The following is an 18,471-nucleotide window of genomic DNA, read 5'->3' as shown; positions in this document are numbered from 1 at the left end:
TTACTCTTTGTAGTTGCTCTGAGCTGAGTTAATTATGGATCTAGTCAATCATGAGGGTCCAAACTCCAGAGACACCCACTGGGTAGCCTTCCCTGTTCTTTAGTTAACAGCCTCTAGTCTTGGCTTGTGTGAATAATGACATCAGAACTGTCCATTATCAGGCAGTTTATTTTCTTTTATGATGGTACACGTTTCTGATCCTATGGATATTTGCCAAAGGTGTTTTAGACTGAAAGGGCTCCAGGGGTGCTCTAGTTGGGCTGATGATACAAATATTCTTACAGTTTATTTTCATTAGTTGTAGTGACTGTAACTAACATTTTATAGCAACTGGTTATTTACAGATGTCGTCTGTTGTAAGTACTAGTTGCCCCAGGAAAAAGCTATAGGAGAGGGGAAAGCTCAGTGACTTGGAGAGAATGGCCGTGTCTCATCCATTTAACTCTAGCATCATGCATCCTCCAAGCAGAGCAGCCTTTTGCTCTCCTCCTGGTTCCCAGTCTTCACTCTAGCTCCTCATGGGAGCCCACCTTTCAAACCCATCCTTATTAGCTCAGAGCTTTCTCAATGATCTAGTTTATTTCAAATCTGCTTAGAAGCCCTATGACCACCTCACTCTACCCTGTCCTCCTGTCTCTGCCACTTAGCTGTCTGAGCTTGGGAAAGGTGATTTAGTCCTCTAAATTCAGCTTTTCTTATCTCTAAAATGGCCATGATGGTATCCACTTCATAGCTTTGTTGTGAGAGTTAAATGAGTTAATGTACATAAAGTACTTAATGCAGTGCTTGAGACTTACAGCAGAGGCTTCGAGAGGATCTGGTGTGAGAAATGCCCAGAGTGGACAGACCTGGCCTTGTCTAAGTCTAAATCTGAACCAGCTGTGACAAAGACTTCTGACTGTCCCCCAAGTCCATTTCCTCCTTCAGTTCTTCCTTCAGTTAAAGAATCCCCAATTTCAGGGGCACATGGCTGCCCAACCAGGATTACATTTCCTGGCCAACAGGATGTGGACAGAAGTGACATGTGCTATCCTGAATTCTCCTTCCCCTTCTTGCACACTGTGGTGTGGTTCGCCATCTCTAAAGATGGAAATGAGGACAACACCCTCAGAGACAGTGGGACAAGAGTGTAGAAGGAATTTGGGTCCCTGAATGATTTTGTGGCACAGAGCTACCAGCCCTGAGAACTGCTCATGACCTTTGGCTATTATGTGAGAGAGAGGAATGAATATCTTTTATATCACCATCTTTGGGAGTCTCTCTGGTAAGTGGCTGACCTATAACATAACTAATACATCAGCCTCGTGAGAAAATCTGAGAGTGTGAGTGGGTGGGACTCCAGGAGAGAGTACAGGAAGCAGTGGTGCAGAGCATGGAAAAGCAGTCGACATAATGGACACCTGTTTTTTATTCACCTTTGTTCTCTTGTGCTCATGTTAACAAGAGCAGGCAGATACACGGAATAACAGTTTTCAGTGAGACTCTGCCAGATGGTTGTAGGGCTTGGTAAAGAAACCCACGTAGGAGATCCTTGAGTGTCCAGAGAGACAGAGCAGAAACTAAATGAATAATCTGTGGTTTTCATTGTGCAGTATAGGTTTATAGGTATAGTGTAACCACGAAGACTCTTATATTCTAGAAATTTACAGAAATGGTTGGTTGGTAGCAGATAGAAATCAAGTTCCTTGTGGCTAGTATTGAGTAGAATTGTGTAACTTTAAAGCGATAGTTAAAATTTGCAATCCAAATTTTGTTATTATGGAAAATAATGTTATTATGGAATATAATGATTATGATTGAATATATCAATACTTATGTGCAAAATCCTATGTGAACTTTTCTAAGATCTTACAAGAAAAATATACAAATTGGGTTTTTATTGTTTAGCCACGGATAAACTAAAAACTAAACGGAGATTAGGTTTTTGTTCTCTAGATTTGACAGATTACTGGGCTTTGTTGTCCGGTGTGAATAAAATTTGTTTATAGGAGCATTGGTGATACAGACAATTTTAGTGGGACTTAGATATCTTACTGTAGCTGAGAAAATGATTTCCTTGACTGAAATGTCTGCCCTTCAGTCTCCTCTTTGTGCTACACTACGTCTCTGCATCCACCCTAAGCTCCAGTCACAATTACTCACCCTTCCATAAATAGACTTGTGCTCCAAAAGGGACGAAAGATGCATGTCAATATGTCTTACCGGCTAGCTTTCTCTTTCCTTTCTCTGTTCTCTTCTTTTTTCTATGAATCTCAACCATTCCCGTGCTTTAGGAACGATCTCTATGATGATCATTCTAGAATCAGTTTCCTCAGCCTCTGCCTCTCTTTCACGTTTCAGTTCCCAGTTCTTACTTCACGGGTACCCTCACCCACCTCAAACACAACATATTTAAAATCAACTTCATTTTTTTCTCTGCTCCATCACCTTCCAAGCTCCTCCTATCTGGTTTCTCCTCATGAAATTCCTTTAGTCTTCACCACCCACCTACTCACTGTACATACCCTTCCGTAAAACTTTCTCTCATTTCCCATTTCCAGTAGGTCTCAAGTCCAGTCAATTTAACATGGTCTCCTACATGGGCTGGCTAATTGAGCTTAAATATTACCAGCAAACACTAACACAGATCATGTCATTTCTACATAAATCAGTGAAAATTCCTGTAGTAGCCAACATTTGGAAGATAACCATGATACGCCTTGAGTGCTGTATGAGTTTTTAAAGAGTGTCGGGTTTTCTGAGGAGGCAGCATGGAATGCTCCCCGACCTGGGCAACTCAGGCAGTCACCTGGCTCAGGTATTCTCTGGGGAGTGGGTGTCGTGAGAAAGAGGTGGCAGTTCCCACTGCCCGAGGGAGGAATATGCCAGGTTAGATAGAAGGGGGATGATCGACCTGAATGTGCCCGTTATAATTTAGCAGAAGCACACCTCCAAAGTAATTCACCTCCACAGTTAATGGAGTGTCAACTGAGGCAAACATTTTTGTGTTCCTGAGCGTGGCCACCACGAGCAGAGTCCCTGACGAGAGGGAATGGGAGCGAGAGCCCTGGAAACGGACCCTGCAGAAAAACGCCGAGTGAGGACACGTCGGGCCTCCAGGTTGATCTTAACAGAAAAAGAATGTCTCTGGCCTGGTTAAATTAATATAATCTTATGTAGGTTGAAAAGAAGTAAATGTTAGTGACAGAACTGATGCTCTGGAAGCTGTCAGAGTCCTGTCCAGAGATGACAGGGAGCTTTTGTGACTAAGCCAGCAAGTGACTGTAGCTGACAAACAGGACAGTGTTTGGGTATGAAAGACAGCTTTAAAGAGGCCGGCTAACTAGAGTCCATGAGAACAGACTTAGCATAAAGTGCTTGCAGCTTCCCTCTGTGATCACAATGTTGACTATTTCTTATTCCAGTAATGAATTTAATACTAAATGTCTTGTCAGTTTTAAAATAGTGGTTTAACCCCTATTGCTGGGTGGAATTCTGTTTCTCATTTCCAGGATCTCAGTACCTCAACTTTACACAAACCTCAATTGTTCAGGAACAGCTACCAAATTTGTTGGCACCTGGAACCATCCAGCAGAACTTATGACCTGGCCTAAGGTGCCAACAGCTTAGTTAAAGCTTCTATTGAGAACACTTATAAAAAAGGTGAAGTGGAGGCTAGGAAGAGAAAGGGGAGGAAAAGGACTGTTGCATAGGTCAGTGCAACCTCGGGGAGATGAAGGTGGCTGAGCAAAGCGCATCCAGCCAGGCCTCTGAGGTGCCCTGCGTCCCCTTAGGAGAAGATTTCAACCTGTGTGAGGGGGCTGGCGGGGCTCCAGGGGGAGAGTGTGTGAGGGAGCTCAAGGGCTCCTGCAGGAGCTGCATATTGCCCTGTATTGTGGAGAGAATCTGAGACTAACTTGTAGATGCATTTGGGAGTTACCCTCAACTATTAACTGTGAGTCTGTTAAATGAAGTTTACCCCCAGTTTTTCACATCTGAAACATCTGTAGTTCTCCATAGTAGTGGTGACATTTGTAAGTGTGTTGCCCTTACATTTGCAGCTATTTGCTTCTATAGGCAGATAGATTTGTAAATAAAGACAAGTAATGTTTTTGCCTGCTCATTTGGGTCGGATCCCAATGTCATGACAAGAGAAAAAGCAACTGAGAGCACAGTATATAGATTAACATAACATTTATTAAAGAATCCCAGCTCGAGGGTTGATGTGGGATATTTAGGCATCTTTCTGTGACTATTAACACAAAATCATGGTCTAATCTCTTATTTTTATACAGAGCTTTTGTAGACATGATCCGACTTGATTGTCATGAGAACCTAGCAGCGGGTGTTGTTATTGCCCAAATCTCCACTGCTTGCTGGAGGCTGGGCTCTGCTTTCTCGGGGGTGAGTAGGAGCAGTGGCCGGGCTGGTGGCTGGAGCAGAAAGTCCACGTCCGAGGCGGAGGAGAGGGGGAGAGTGAGGAGCTGCTGACACTTGACTGACTGAGCCCAACCCAAGCTCTTACCTTATGCTGACGTCCCAACAATCAACAGGGGATATTGGAGGCTCCTCAAACCCCAAGGAGGCTTGGGGAACAGAGGGCATCAGGAATGGAGAGAGCCCACTTGTGAATGAATGGTGGGGTGGGAGCGTGAGGGCTGCAGATGCCTTGTTCAACAGAGCAGGGCCGCGTAGCTCTCGCTGACAGATGAGGACTCGTGAGACGCGGAAAGCTTGAGTGAATTTTCCAGCTCACACAGTGAGCGTCAAGACTGGAACTTGCATTTACTTTGGCTGATTCCCGTTGTCAGCGATGCTTTCAGTATTCAGTATGTTATATGACATATTGAAGATCTTTCTTGGTTCCTGGTTTACACTTTTGCACTTATTAAAATGCAAGAGTTTTGATGAAATAACACCATTTTTACACATTTTAAGTAAAATATCATTGTAATTTTAGTTTCCTAACCCTAACTTCCTAACTTTGGTTTCTTCCTATCTTTGGATCCATCCAAATAGAAGTGTATAATTACGTAAAATTTTAAGTTAATAACAGATATATGAATTAACAATTGTAGTCAGAGTGTCCCCACATCTTCCAGCTTTTATATTTCTTTAACATTTATTCTAAACAGAACAACTAAAGATTTCATCACGTCAGATATTGAGGGTTCAGGGCTCTCCCCAGTATTCCTGAGGATTCCTAGTAGAACTTACATTCTCTCCTCGCTTTTGTCCCTTAATCCACGCTAGCTCTTCAATTCCATTTTCCCTCTCACCAACCCCTTGTCCTTCGGCTCCCATCCTTTCTCCATCCCACAGCGCTCTGCTTGTGACCCAGCCCCTGCTTCTTGCCTGCCAGAATCACCACTGACTAGGTGTTGTGTGCAGCAGACTACTGGGAAGCTTTTAGGGGTGACAAAGTCATCACAGCTCAGAACCAGGGATGACTTAAAATTCAACATCAGACATGATGTCCCCAAAAGTAGTTTATTAATCACTTTATATCATGGGTCACTTTTTACTGGCCATAGTCTGCTTGGGGATGTCCTAAACTGTTTAAATATGGCTGACCTTTCTTCATAGCTAGAGAGCTTGTCACCTCTTTTTTCCATGTTTCCAGGGCTCCTGAAACCTTGGAATTACCCAGAAACAACTTCCCAGATTCCTGCTCTTTTTTTTTTAAACATAATTTGGATTCATTTCAGTCTCCCCATTTAGATGAGCTCCTAACCTGGCCTTTCATAACCTGCATGTCCATCATGGGGTTATCCTGTACAAAAGGAGAATGCCCTGGCCCTTAGGATATGTGATATAAAGAACTGGTAAAAGCTTTGATTTTGGGGGAAAAGATCCAAATTCTTAGAGTTTTTCCTACTCCCAGCTTGTTAGTGATGGTTGATTTTAGTTGTTGTAACTGTTGCTTTTCTTCCTGTTCCATGAAAATAATACTAGTATTACTTATTATCACTTCTTTTACTTTGTACCAGGCACGGGACTTAGTGCCGTAAGTTCATTTGTTGCATTTAACCTTCACAAACGTCATATGAAGTGTAAGTACTGCTATTGCGCCCCTTTCACAGTGGCTGAAGCTGAAGCTCGGAGGTTTGGTGTCTTACTTGAGTTGTTCAGCTTATGCTCGCAGGAACCAGATGGGAACATAAGCTGTGTGGCCCCCGGTCTTTGCTTTGACCTGCTGAGCAGGGGCCCACTCACTGCGCATTCATATTGTGCAGATGACACTCTCCTAATGTCTTTTTCTGAACTTAAACATATGTATTGAATAAAGGATTTATGAATTAAAAAAAAAAAACTAGGGAGAGGAAAAGGGATATGGTTAAAGGGAGAAAACTGTTTGCTGGCAGCCAATGGTGATGTGAAGAGTTTGCTAATCATGGTTCAGCTGCCTTGCTCCATTTATCTGCCTGCAAATAAAAGGAACATATAACGAGGCCACTTCTTGTAGAGGACAACTGTTAAATGGACAAATGGATGAGGGGAAACATCTTTTGCACAAAGTTATTTGTTGTGAAGGACTTGCAAGACAGAGTTATAAAGTAACCTTTGGGTAACGAAAACAAACTTGGTTACATTGATGCTTTCTCGGTAATGTAAAATTACTGGAAGCCATCTTGAGCTTTATTTGGAACAGTTTTAAAAGTTATTTGCCAAATTTGCTCTGAACACTTTTTGATGTTTTTCTATATTTTCCTATTTCTATCTAGTTTTCAGTGCTATTCACAGTGACTTTTTCAGTAATCATGCCTCTTGAAGTCCTGGGTTAGCTTGAAAAAAACTAAGGGTAACTTTGCCCCCCCCAGGAATTTGGGAGGGTTGCTATTGATATAATGTATGGCAGAATATGACAGTTTTTCAGTTGCTTATGCAACAGGCATTTAAAAAGGCTTATATAAGAAAGAAATGGTAATGATGCTTCACAACAGTGTGAATGCATGTAATGGCACTGAAGTGTACACCAAAAAATGGTTAAAATGGTAAATTTTATGTTCTATATATGCTTCCACAATTGAAAAAAAAAGAATAGAGATAAAAAGAGAAACTGTATCCCCAGTCTTACCACTGTCATCTTCCTCTGTTATTCAGAGATATTTCTCCTGGGAGACCCCCAGCAGTGCCCAGGGCTTTGTGAGCGTTGATGAACCTAATGTTTTAAAACATCTTGATGCTCTCTGGTCTCCCCCGCATCCAATAAAAACAGACCAAACACATGCACAGAATTACATGAATCCTCAGGGGTGGGATTTGTGATATACAGAGAAGTGTAAGATGAGGGTCACATTCTCAAAGAGATGACGGAGGGTTGGAGAAACAGTTGGCAAATGTACCCACACACACACACATGCAGCAAAGTACTATACAAGGTCTTTAGTGGTAAGTTATTAATGTCAATTAGGAAGTGGGCAAGGGAGAGAGTCCCAGAGTACTAGGACTATCAGAAGAATTCATGAAAATGGTGAAATATGAGTTGGAGCCTGAAAGATGAGTAAGAATTAGACTGTCAAATTTGTCCCAGTATGAGAGACAAATTATGGTTTGTATCTAAGAACAAAGTCTCATTTTCTTATGGTGACTTCATTCTTTTTCTTCTTTGTTTCCATAACATCATGTTTGCCTTCATTTGTGAATCATTCAATAATTAATTTATTGAACACCATGTGACTTGCACATAGCCTGACTCCTGTCCATGAATTGGGGTACACTGTGAACAAAATAGACAAAATATCTGCCCCCATGGAGCTTACATTCTAGTGAGGGAGACAGATAATAAATAAGATATATGAGTGAGTTATAGTCTTAGTGATAACTGCAGAGGAAATAAATGAGGGAAAATATGGGTTGCTGGGGAATATTGAATATGAGAGGGTGGCCAGAAAAGGTCTCACTGAGAAGGTAAATTATGAATAAAGGTCTGAACAAAGTGAAGGAGCTACTTGGGGGAGGAGCTTCCTGGGCTGAGGGTCCATCAGGTGTAGAGGTCCTGACGTGGAACTGTGCCTGATGTGTTCAGGGAACTGCAGGAAGGCCACTGCGGCTGAAGTAAGGGGAAGGTGAGAGCATCAAGATGAGGTATGGGAGGCCATGGCAAGTCTGAGCACGTAGGACCTTTTATGTCATAGGAAACACTTTGAATTACATCATCTTTGCAGGTTTGAGCACAGAAGTAACATGATCTGACTGGCTTTAAAACAGACTCTTCTGAAAAAGGACTGAAGGGGAGAAACTAGTTTAGCAGTACTGAAGTAACTGAAGTAATCTTGATCTTTAAATCAAGGGGTGACAGTGCGGATGATGAGCCATGCTCAGATTCTGGATGTGTTTTGAAGGTAATGCTGATAGAATTTGCTGATGGACCAGATGTAGCAGGTGAACAACAATAGGAGTTAAGGTTTTTGCCTTGAGTGGAAGGATATAGTTGCTTTGAATGAGATGTGGAAGACTTTAGGAGGATTATTTTGGGGAGCATATCAGGAGCTCTTTCTGGACATAGTTACATTGAGGTGTTTATTAGGCATCCACTTACGTTATCAAGTAAGCTGTTGGATATATAGATTTGGAGTTCAGGGAGAGATTCAGGTTGTAGATATAAACTTGAGGTATATGGATGTGTTTAAGGTCTTGTGATTGGATGATATGAAATAGAGAATGAATGTAGAGAGAAGGGAACCAAGGACTGAACTCTGGGGCTTTCCAACCTTTAGGGATTTGGGAGATAAAAGATATGAGCAAAAGAGACTTAGAAGGAGCAGGAAGAAACTAGGGATAAAACCTGGAGTGTGTGTAGTGTTTGTGTCACTGGCGACTTTGAAAAGAGTAGCTTCAGTGATGCAGTTGGGGTGGAAACCTGACATGTCCAAGAGAAAATAGGAGTGGAGAAATGGGAGGTAACTGAGTACCATTTCAAGGAATTTTGCCGTAAAGGGAATGATAGGAAAAAGAAGTAGCTGGAGGAGAGAACTGAGGTCAAGAGAAGTTTAAAAAAAAATTATATGGGAGAAATATCTGAAGGATGTGCTGATGGGAACAATCTAGTAGAAAGGGAAAAATTGATGTTGCAGGAGAGGGAGGATAATTGCTGGAGAAATATCCTTGTAGAATGTAGAACGGGGTTTAAGAAATAGTTATAATAATCTGAAGTAAACTGGAGAAGGCAGAGTATTTGAACATACGTGAAAGTAGGAGTGAAGATGTGATGGTGGTAGTTTGCACATATTTATCTCAACACATTTTGTGTCTGTTTCTTTGAATCCTTTATGAACCTCCTCAAAGACAGCGACTACTGCTGCGTTTTTGTGTGTAGCCCATGTCAGACATACAGTAGTCACTCAACAAATATTTCTTGAATGAATGGATGAAAATAAATGACTCAAGATTGAATGCACATTAACTAAAAATTAGGTTTTAAGCATTGTAAGAAATAGAGTGGAACCTAGTAATTTTAGTCTTTTCCCACGAAGGTTAGGAAGTTGGTGTTAGGAAGAAATAATGAAATTTTTATTCTCAAAAGAAATGTTTTCATGCTTATCACCTAAGAAGATATTGATAAGAAATGACTTTTTAATAACAGTAGCTTTATTGAGATATAATTCACGTGCCATAAAGTTCATTCTTCTAAGTGTACAATTCAGTGGGTTTTAGCATATTCACAGAGTTGTAGATCCATCGTCAGTATCTAATTCCAGATATTTATCACCCCTAAAAGAATACCATAGCCATAGCAGTAATTTCTTTCTTCCAAGCCCTTGGCAACCACTAATCTACTTTCTGCCTCTATGGATTTGCGTATTCTGGGCATTTTATAAAAATGGAATCATATGCTATGTGGCCTTTGTGGTTGGCTTCTTTTACTTTAGCATAATGTTTTCAAAGTTCATGCATGTTGTAGCATGTATCAAAACTTCATTTCTTTTTATGGCCAAACAATATTCAATTGTATGAATATACCACATTTGTTTATCTGTTCATCAGCTGGTGGACATTTGAATTATTTTCACTTTTTGACTGCCATCAATAATGCTGCTATGAACATTTATGTACAAATTTTTGTGTGGACGTATGTATTCAATTCTCAACCCATTACAGCATCAATTCATACTTCAGAATCTCTTCTAAATATAAGCTCAAAAGCCCAAATATAATCAATTTACGTCATCTAAACTAGGTCTAGGTAAGGCTCTGGTGATAATCCATCCTGGGACAAAATTTACCTGTATCTGTGGACCTATGAAACTAGAAAGCAAATTATCTGCACACAAAATACAATGGTGGGACGAAAGTAGGTTAACCATTGTAGACATTCCTGTTCAAAAAGGGAGGACAAGGAATGAAAAAAGGAGCCACTGGTCCCAAGCAATTTCAAAATGCAGCTGGAAAACTCCATTAGGGTTTAAGTCTTGGGAATAATCCTCCGTAGATCTTGGCTCCACCCTCTGGGCTCTCAGTTCTACCATCAGAGTTATCCTTTCTTTTTTGTAGCACAAAAGGGAGCACATCTTTTCAGCTTAGCAGTTTTATCAGCCAGCTTCCTACCTCTAGAATTTTGGGTGTCTGGCAGCCTTCTTTCATTTTGTACTCTCTTTGTCCTTTTGGGTCCAAGCTGGTAGTGTTTCTGCTAGTATTTAAAATCTTCAAGAACATTGTGGGTCTCCTGTGTATGTGGTGGGGATTCACTCCATTATCCAAGAGGCCCTTCTAAGATATTTCTTAGATAATCCTATTTTTATTCTTGGCCTCTGTGGAGATGGCTGAAGGGATTTATGAGGCCCACACTTAATCTTTTCAAAGAACCTTTTCTGTGATATGTGACTAAATATTCTGACCTTTTGATTGATGTGAGGTATTCGCAAAAGTTTATGCAGCCACACACTCAGTTTTTTTTTTTCTCTCTCTTGACAGTGAGTAACTTAAAGTTCAGTATCTCTGGCAACTGGAAAGGCTGAGAATTCCTGAAACCATGAGGTCCTGGTTTCTTTTTTTTTTTTAACATCTTTATTGGAGTATAATTGCTTTACAATGGTGTGTTAGTTTCTGCTTTATAACAAAGTGAATCAGTTATACATATACATATGTCCCCATATCTCTTCCCTCTTGCATCTCCCTCCCTCCCACCCTCCCTCTCCCACCCTCCCTCTCCCACCCCTCTAGGTGGTCACAAAGCACCGAGCTGATCTCCCTGTGCTATGCGGCTGCTTCCCACTAGCTATCTATTTTACATTTGGTAGTGTATATATGTCCATGCCACTCTCTCACTTTGTCCCAGCTTACCCTTCCCCCTCCCCGTATCCTCAAGTCCATTCTCTAGTAGGTCTGCATCTTTATTCCCGTCTTGCTCCTAGGTTCTTCATGACCATTTTTGTTTTTTAGATTCCATATATATGTGTTAGCATATGGTATTTGTTTTTCTCTTTCTGACTTACTTCACTCTGTATGACAGACTCTAGGTCCATCCACCTCACTACAAATAACTCAGTTTTGCTTCTTTTTGTGGCCGAGTAATATTCCATTGTATATATGTGCCACATCTTCTTTATCCATTCATCTGTTGATGGACACTTAGGTTGCTTCCATGTCCTGGCTATTGTAAATAGAGCTGCAATGAACATTTTGGTACGTGACTCTTTTTGAATTATGGTTTTCTCAGGGTATATGCCCAGTAGTGGGATTGCTGGGTCGTATGGTAGTTCTATTTTTAGTTTTTTAAGGAACCTCCATACTGTTCTCCATAGTGGCTGTATCAATTTACATTCCCACCAACAATGCAAGAGGGTTCCCTCCTGGTTTCTTTTTGTTTAACAGTTTTCCCCTCATTCTACAGATGGTATGTTAACAACAATTTAGGAATTCTCTAAGGCAATGTATGTTTTATCTACCATGCTTCCTCACTTCCTTCTGAACCTTCACTAGCAAAGTTGTTAATATCCATATTTCTGCTAACAGTCTGTTCAAGGCAATCTAGGCTTTTCCAATCATGCTTCTTAAAAGTTTTCCAGTCTCTGCCCACTGCTCAATTCAGAAGTCACTTCCAGACTTTTAGGTATTTGTTACATCAGCACCCTACTCTCATCACCATAATCTCTATTAGTTTTCTATTGCTGCTATCACAAATTACCACAAACTTAGTGGTGTAAAGCAATACAAATTTATTATCATGCAATTCTGAAGGTTAGAATTCTGACCCAGATCTCCCTGGGCTAAATCAAAGTGTCAGCAGGGCTGACAAGATTTATGGAAGGATATGTTTTCTTCCCTTTTCCAATTTCTAGAGGCTGCGTGCACTCCTTGGCTTTTGGCCTCCTTCCTCCATTTTTAAATGACAGGGGGTTAAATGCTTCTCATATTGCCCCACTCTGTCCTCCTGTTTCTAGTTTATGGACTCTTGTGATTACACTGGGTCTACTGGGATAATCTGGGATAATATCCCTACTTTAGGTTAGTTTATTAGAAACTTTAATTGTACGTGCAGCCTTAATTCTCCTTTGTCACGTAACGTGACATATTCACAGGTTCAGGGGATGAAGACGCGGGCATTCGGGGGGTGCCACTACTCTGTCTCCCACACTGACATAAACTCTTTATCTCTTGTAGATCTGCTCAGATTGTCAATTTCTTTTTGAGTCAGTTTTGGTACTTTGTGTCTTGCTAAGAGTTTGTCCATTTCATCTAGGTTGTCTAATTTGTTGGTGTATATTTGTCCAGAGTATTCCCTTATAATCATTTTCATTTCTGTAAGGTTGATACTGATGCTCTCTACTTTCATTCCTGGTTTTAGCAGCTTGAGTCTTCTTTTTTTCTTTGTTAGTTTATCTAAAGGTTTGTCGAATTTTAAAATCTTTTCAAGGAACTAACCTTTGTTTTTGTTGATTTTTCTCTATTGTTTCTCTAGTTTCTAGTCCTAAAACTAGGAACAGAAGAATAAAGTACGTCCTTAAGGTGAAAGATTAGATTATTAATTTGAGATCATTTTTATTTTATTTTTTAAATTAATTAAAAAATTTTAACATCTTTATTGGAGTATCATTGCTTTACAATGGTGTGTTAGTTGCTGCTGTATAACAGAGTGAATCAGCTGTATGTATACATATATCCCCATATCCCCTCCCTCTTGCGTCTCCCTCCCACCCTCCCTATCCTACCCCTTTAGGTGGGCACAAAGCACCGAGCTAGAGATCATTTTTATTTTTAAATACAGATGTTTACAGCTATAAATTCTCCTCTAAGCAATGCTTTAGCTGCATCTTTAAGTTTTGATATATTGTGCTTTTGTTTTCATTATTTAAAATATTTTCTAATTTCCTTTGTGGCTTCTTCTTTGACCCATTGGATTTTTAGGAGTATATGGTTTAATTTCTACATATTTGTCAATTTCCTAAAACTTCCTTCTGTTATAGATTTCTAATTTTATTCTATTGTGATCAGAGAACGTACTTTGTACACTTTGAATCTATTTAGGAAATTTGAGACATGTCTTATGATCTAACAGATGGACTGTCTTTGGGAATGTTTCCTATACACTTGAGAAGAAGGTGAGTGTTCTATAGTTGTGTGTTAATTCTAGTTGGTTGATAGTATTGTTCAAGTTTTCTATTTCCTTGTTGATCTTCTATTGGTTGTTCTATCCATTATCAAAAATAGAGTATTGGATTATCTAACTATGGTTTTTTAAAAAATAAATTTATTTATTTATTTTTGGCCGCGTTGGGTCTTTGTTGCTGTGCACAGGCTTTCTCTAGCTGTGGCGAGCGAGGGCTACTCTTCATTGTGGTGCACGGGCTTATTGTTCTGGCTTCTCTTTGTTGCAGAGCACGGGCTCTAGGTGCACGGGCTTCAGTCCTCGTGGCACACGGGCTCCATAGTTGTGGCTCATGGGCTCTAGAGCGCAGGCTCAGTAGTTGTGGCGCACGGGGTTAGTTGCTCCACGGCATGTGGGATCTTCCTGGACCAGAGCTCGGACCCATGTCCCCTGCATTGGCAGGCAGATTCTTAACCACTGTGCCACCAGGGAAGTCCCTCTAACTGTGGTTTAATTGTCTTTTTCTTTCTTTAGTTATGTCAATTTTTGTTTCATGTATTTGGGGGCTCTCTTTTAGGTATAGATGTTTATAATTGTTTTGTTTTCCTGATGGGTTGAACTTTTTATCATTATAAAATGTCCTTCTTTTTCTCTTGAAACAATTTTGTGTTAAAGTCTATTTTTTCTGGTACTAGTATAGTTACTCCAGCTCTCTTTTGGTTACTGTTTTCATGGTGTATCTTTCTGCATCCTTTTAATTTTCAGTTATTTGTGTCTTTGGCTTTAAGTGAGTCTCCTGTAGACAGCATATAATTGGATCATTAAAAAAAAAAACTCAGTTCTGCCAATCTCTGCCTTTTGATAGTAGTCCATTTATACTTAATGTAATTACTGATAGGGTAGGATTTATGTCTGCCATTTTATAATTTGTTTTCTGTGTATATTATTGCTTCTTTATTCCTCTATTCCTATAATACTGGTTTCTTTTGTGTTAAGTAGATATTTCCTAGCGTGCCATTTTCATTCCATTGCGGTTTTTTCACTATATGTTTTTGAGTTTTTTTAGTAGTGGTTGTCCTGGTAATTATAATTAACAACTTAAAATAATCTAGTTATATTAATACCAGCCTAATTTTTATAGTATACAAAATTTTTGTTCCAATATTGCTCTCTTCTCCTTTGTATGGTTATTGTTATACAAATTGCATCTTTATACATTGTAATCTACAACACAGTTTTATAACTGTTTCTTTGTGTGTGTGTGTTGGGGCACATTTTCAGTGCTATGGCAGGTTATAAGTCTGCCTTAGCCTTCACTGTCTGCTTGGGCAGAGCCTCATGGTCAGCCAGGGGTGCAAAATTGTGGCCTTCTTAGGTGTTATGTGGACACGTGCACAGCCCTGGGTATGCACACAGCCTTGATCAGACACATGACTTTCTTGCTTGCTAGAAATATTTCAGAATTTTCAAAGCACGTATGGACATGTCATTCCCCAGTTTTTCCTTTTAAATTTCTTTTGGTCAGCCCCTTGTTACCCCATTTGGTGATGCTGCCTCAAGCAGCAGCAATGTTAAACAATTGCCACTGATTGTTTTTGACAAATATACTATAGATAGGGCTGTTTGCACAGAGTGAGTTCTGAGTCATGTCAAATAAAGACAAACCCTGAGAATGGAGTTTTCAGTGAGCTGCCAGACAGACAAAATGGTGATAATTCTCTGGAGACAGAGCTTTTGGGAACTCCAAAGCCCTTTTGTTTTTTCTAGTGTCTGCTAGACTGCTGTTTTTCATAGCTACCATAGAGCTTTTATTCTCATGGTTTCCATCTTGTAGCTGTCTTTAAGAACTAGATGGGATAAAAAAGGAAGTCATCATTTATTGTATTAAAGAAGAAAAACAATACAAAGGAGGTATTATGTCTTTTTAAAAATGATGAGTACCCTTGTTTACAAAGGATTTTATTAAAGAAAAGTTAAGTGCCATCTTTCACTTCCACCCCACCCACCACCAAAAACAATCGTGATTTCTCCACAGTGCTGGGTAAATAGCTCTCTATGAATTGCAGAGAATCCTTGTTCAGAGAGATCCAACTCTTTCCACATTGATTCAGGTATAGGAATAGTCTAGGTTGATATCATTTTGTAGAAGCACTTAGGTTTGCTCCATAGTAGGTGAGTTAAATGCTTTCACCTGAGATTAATTTCCTATTCCTGAACTGGAAATTACCACCAGAGTAGCCCAAGTGTGTAAGACGGTCATGACAGCTGGACTTCTGGCTTTATTGCCAAATAAATTTGGTTAGGTTGACCTCTGAGTTCTAAGCTACAGAGCAAAATTTCTAGCCAGCGTCATCTTTGAATTTGCTGAACTCAGTAGACAGCAACTATAAAAAAACATGCAAAAAAACGAATATACATACAAAAAAGCCAAGCATAAATATTTGAACTTTATTAAGATGAAGCTAGAATAACCAACAATTCATTTTATTCTGGAGCTAATTTCATGGGACTTGGAATTTAATTCAAACTTGTATGATTTGGCTTTCTATCTTTTTCTTTAAGTGTGACTGGTCTATTCAATTGAGTAAAAGATGGTGCCATTGAGTGCCTGTTATCTTGGGTTAAACCTGATAATGTTTAGCTGTAGTCAGTGATTACAATTTTTAGTCAGTCAAATGAAATTTATTTATAATTTCAGTATTCTGTTTGCATTTTTTAAACATGAGAAAAATAAACTAGTTGTTTTGCCTTTTTTTCACTGTTTATTTCTTTGGTGCTTTAAATCTTTATAAGATAAAATCTAAGTAATAAAAAATTTCTTTGATGGGAGTACTGATGAAAAATAAAATGGTCAAAATTGGTATTTTTCATAGAAAGAAAAGGCCACAAGCAGTGTTATTCAACTCTCTAGTCAGATTTGGGTCCTGGGCAGCCAGTTATGCTTCTTTGACCTAGGAACCTTAACAGACCTGAAGGTCAAGGTAACTTTTCGTAAATTTGTTGTTACACACAGATTAGTCTCAGTGCAGCTTGGAGTTTCTTCTAGTTGGTGCAGCTTTGTACTCACAACCAGAACTGATAAGTATTTGCCTAAGTTATAAAGATGAACAACAACACTTTAGAAATATTTAATAAGTCTGCTGGATGTACTTGTGGGAGTGTATTACCATTGGCGTTGTTGGTGAATGATAGTTTTGGTTATGTAGATAACCGTACGTATGTGTTCCCCTCCCCAGCCTCTCCACAGAAACACATGAATGTGGCTGCTGGTTTATGGAGTGGGGAGTATCCATTAGTCTCTGGTGGCTTGAGCCAACATAAATGATTCCTTAGAGCAGTGAGATGGAAAACTAGAAATCCAACTAGCTATATGGCAGACAAGGACTAGACTTCCTTTTATAATTAACGTGCAAGGTGGGAGCATTGCTCCTTGAGAGGCATGATGGCCTCTCTGCGTCATGTAGCTCACTGGGTGTGAATGATGTCAGCTTGTTTATCTGGAAATCTGAAAGTTTGCCTTTGTCTTATCTTTACACCTCATTGCTCCTCCATCTCCTTTTCAAATCTCATTTGAAAGGTATTTAGATATTTTCTCCTTGCTCATCTTTCTTAATTTTACTCTGCCTCTCTTGATGGCCTTGTGATTCCAGTTTCTAACATTTTTTTCAGGGTGTTTGCCAGTCTTCTTCAAATCAAACTTTGCTATAAAATAACTGCAAGTTTGGCTTATGAAACTCAGCCTAGTGTGTGGAAATATAATTGTCTAGATTAGTCCAGAATATAAATTGGTCACTTATGAAATTGCATTAACTCAGTCATTAATAGTTTCATAAGCTAAGTTATTAGTACAGTGTGTGAAAACACTTATTAGTTAGGGAATATTTATAGATTAAAATATGTATATATTCTGAAATAAAATGATCCTTTTAAGAGTTTGGTCCCTCTTTTTTATAGTAAGGAGTTATACTAGCCCGAAGAGGTGAGGAGATTAATTAGTTTTGTGAGAATGTTAGGCAGGTTGGTAGTTACTGAGGAGTATGGAAAGGAATTCAGAAAATTCTGACCAAGATTTCCTGTCATGAAATTGATAGAAGTAATCTTATAACAGTGCCTGTCAATATTTAAATCAATTATAACTTCTGCATACTTGCCCTTTCCTTGTTAAAAAGGCTGAGGGATAGAGGTCCAGGATGGGGACCATGATAATCGCCTCCAGTAACACCCCTACTCTCTCTAGCCCATGGGCATTAGAAAGGTTGGTTGAGACCAACTTCGAGTTAGCTTTACCAATTGTGTGCATTCTACCAGATCGAGACTGAGGTCAGTTAAGTAGTTTTAGTTGACCTGTTGGGACCCTTGTCCTTCGTGTCTAACTTCAGTCACAAAGTAGAATATAGACACAGGCAGAATGTGGTCCAGCATCATTGGGAGGTACCATTCTAAAAAGAATCAGATTTTTCCCAAGTCTCCAACTCTTGAGCATGAGCTGCTTTTTTTCAAAGACCGTGTTATTCCTTGAGCTAGTCTTTGTTCGCTAGTAATGGGCAAGCTAAATCTGTCAGGTATGTGGTAGGGAATCCAGACAAAGAAGTGGGAGTGTGTGTGTGTCTTTTTCTACTGTAAGTGGGCTGAGCATCTCAGTTTCTGGGCTACCTTCAAAGTTCGTGAATGCCAGCATGTTTTTCTGTATTGTTCTTGGCAGTATTGGTCCTGGAGAGACTGTTTCTTGGATGGATGCTGCACTGCAGGAAATAAGGGTTTCTGGCCAATGTGGTACCATTCCAAGGAGCTCTGCCTTCCAGGGAGAGGCTTTCTGTGAAATGCATGATGCCACTGCTTTGAGAGATGTCTGTCAGCATCTCATGGAGACTGAATCTGATCAAATGGCTGGAAGCAGAGCTTTAAGGACAGAGCTTTAGATTTTCTTCCACACCACTTGCAAACATATTTCAGAATTTGGATCT

Source organism: Eubalaena glacialis, chromosome 17 (genome assembly GCF_028564815.1).
Source record: "Eubalaena glacialis isolate mEubGla1 chromosome 17, mEubGla1.1.hap2.+ XY, whole genome shotgun sequence".
Lineage (NCBI taxonomy): Eukaryota > Metazoa > Chordata > Mammalia > Artiodactyla > Balaenidae > Eubalaena > Eubalaena glacialis.
This window is presented reverse-complemented; position numbering follows the sequence as displayed.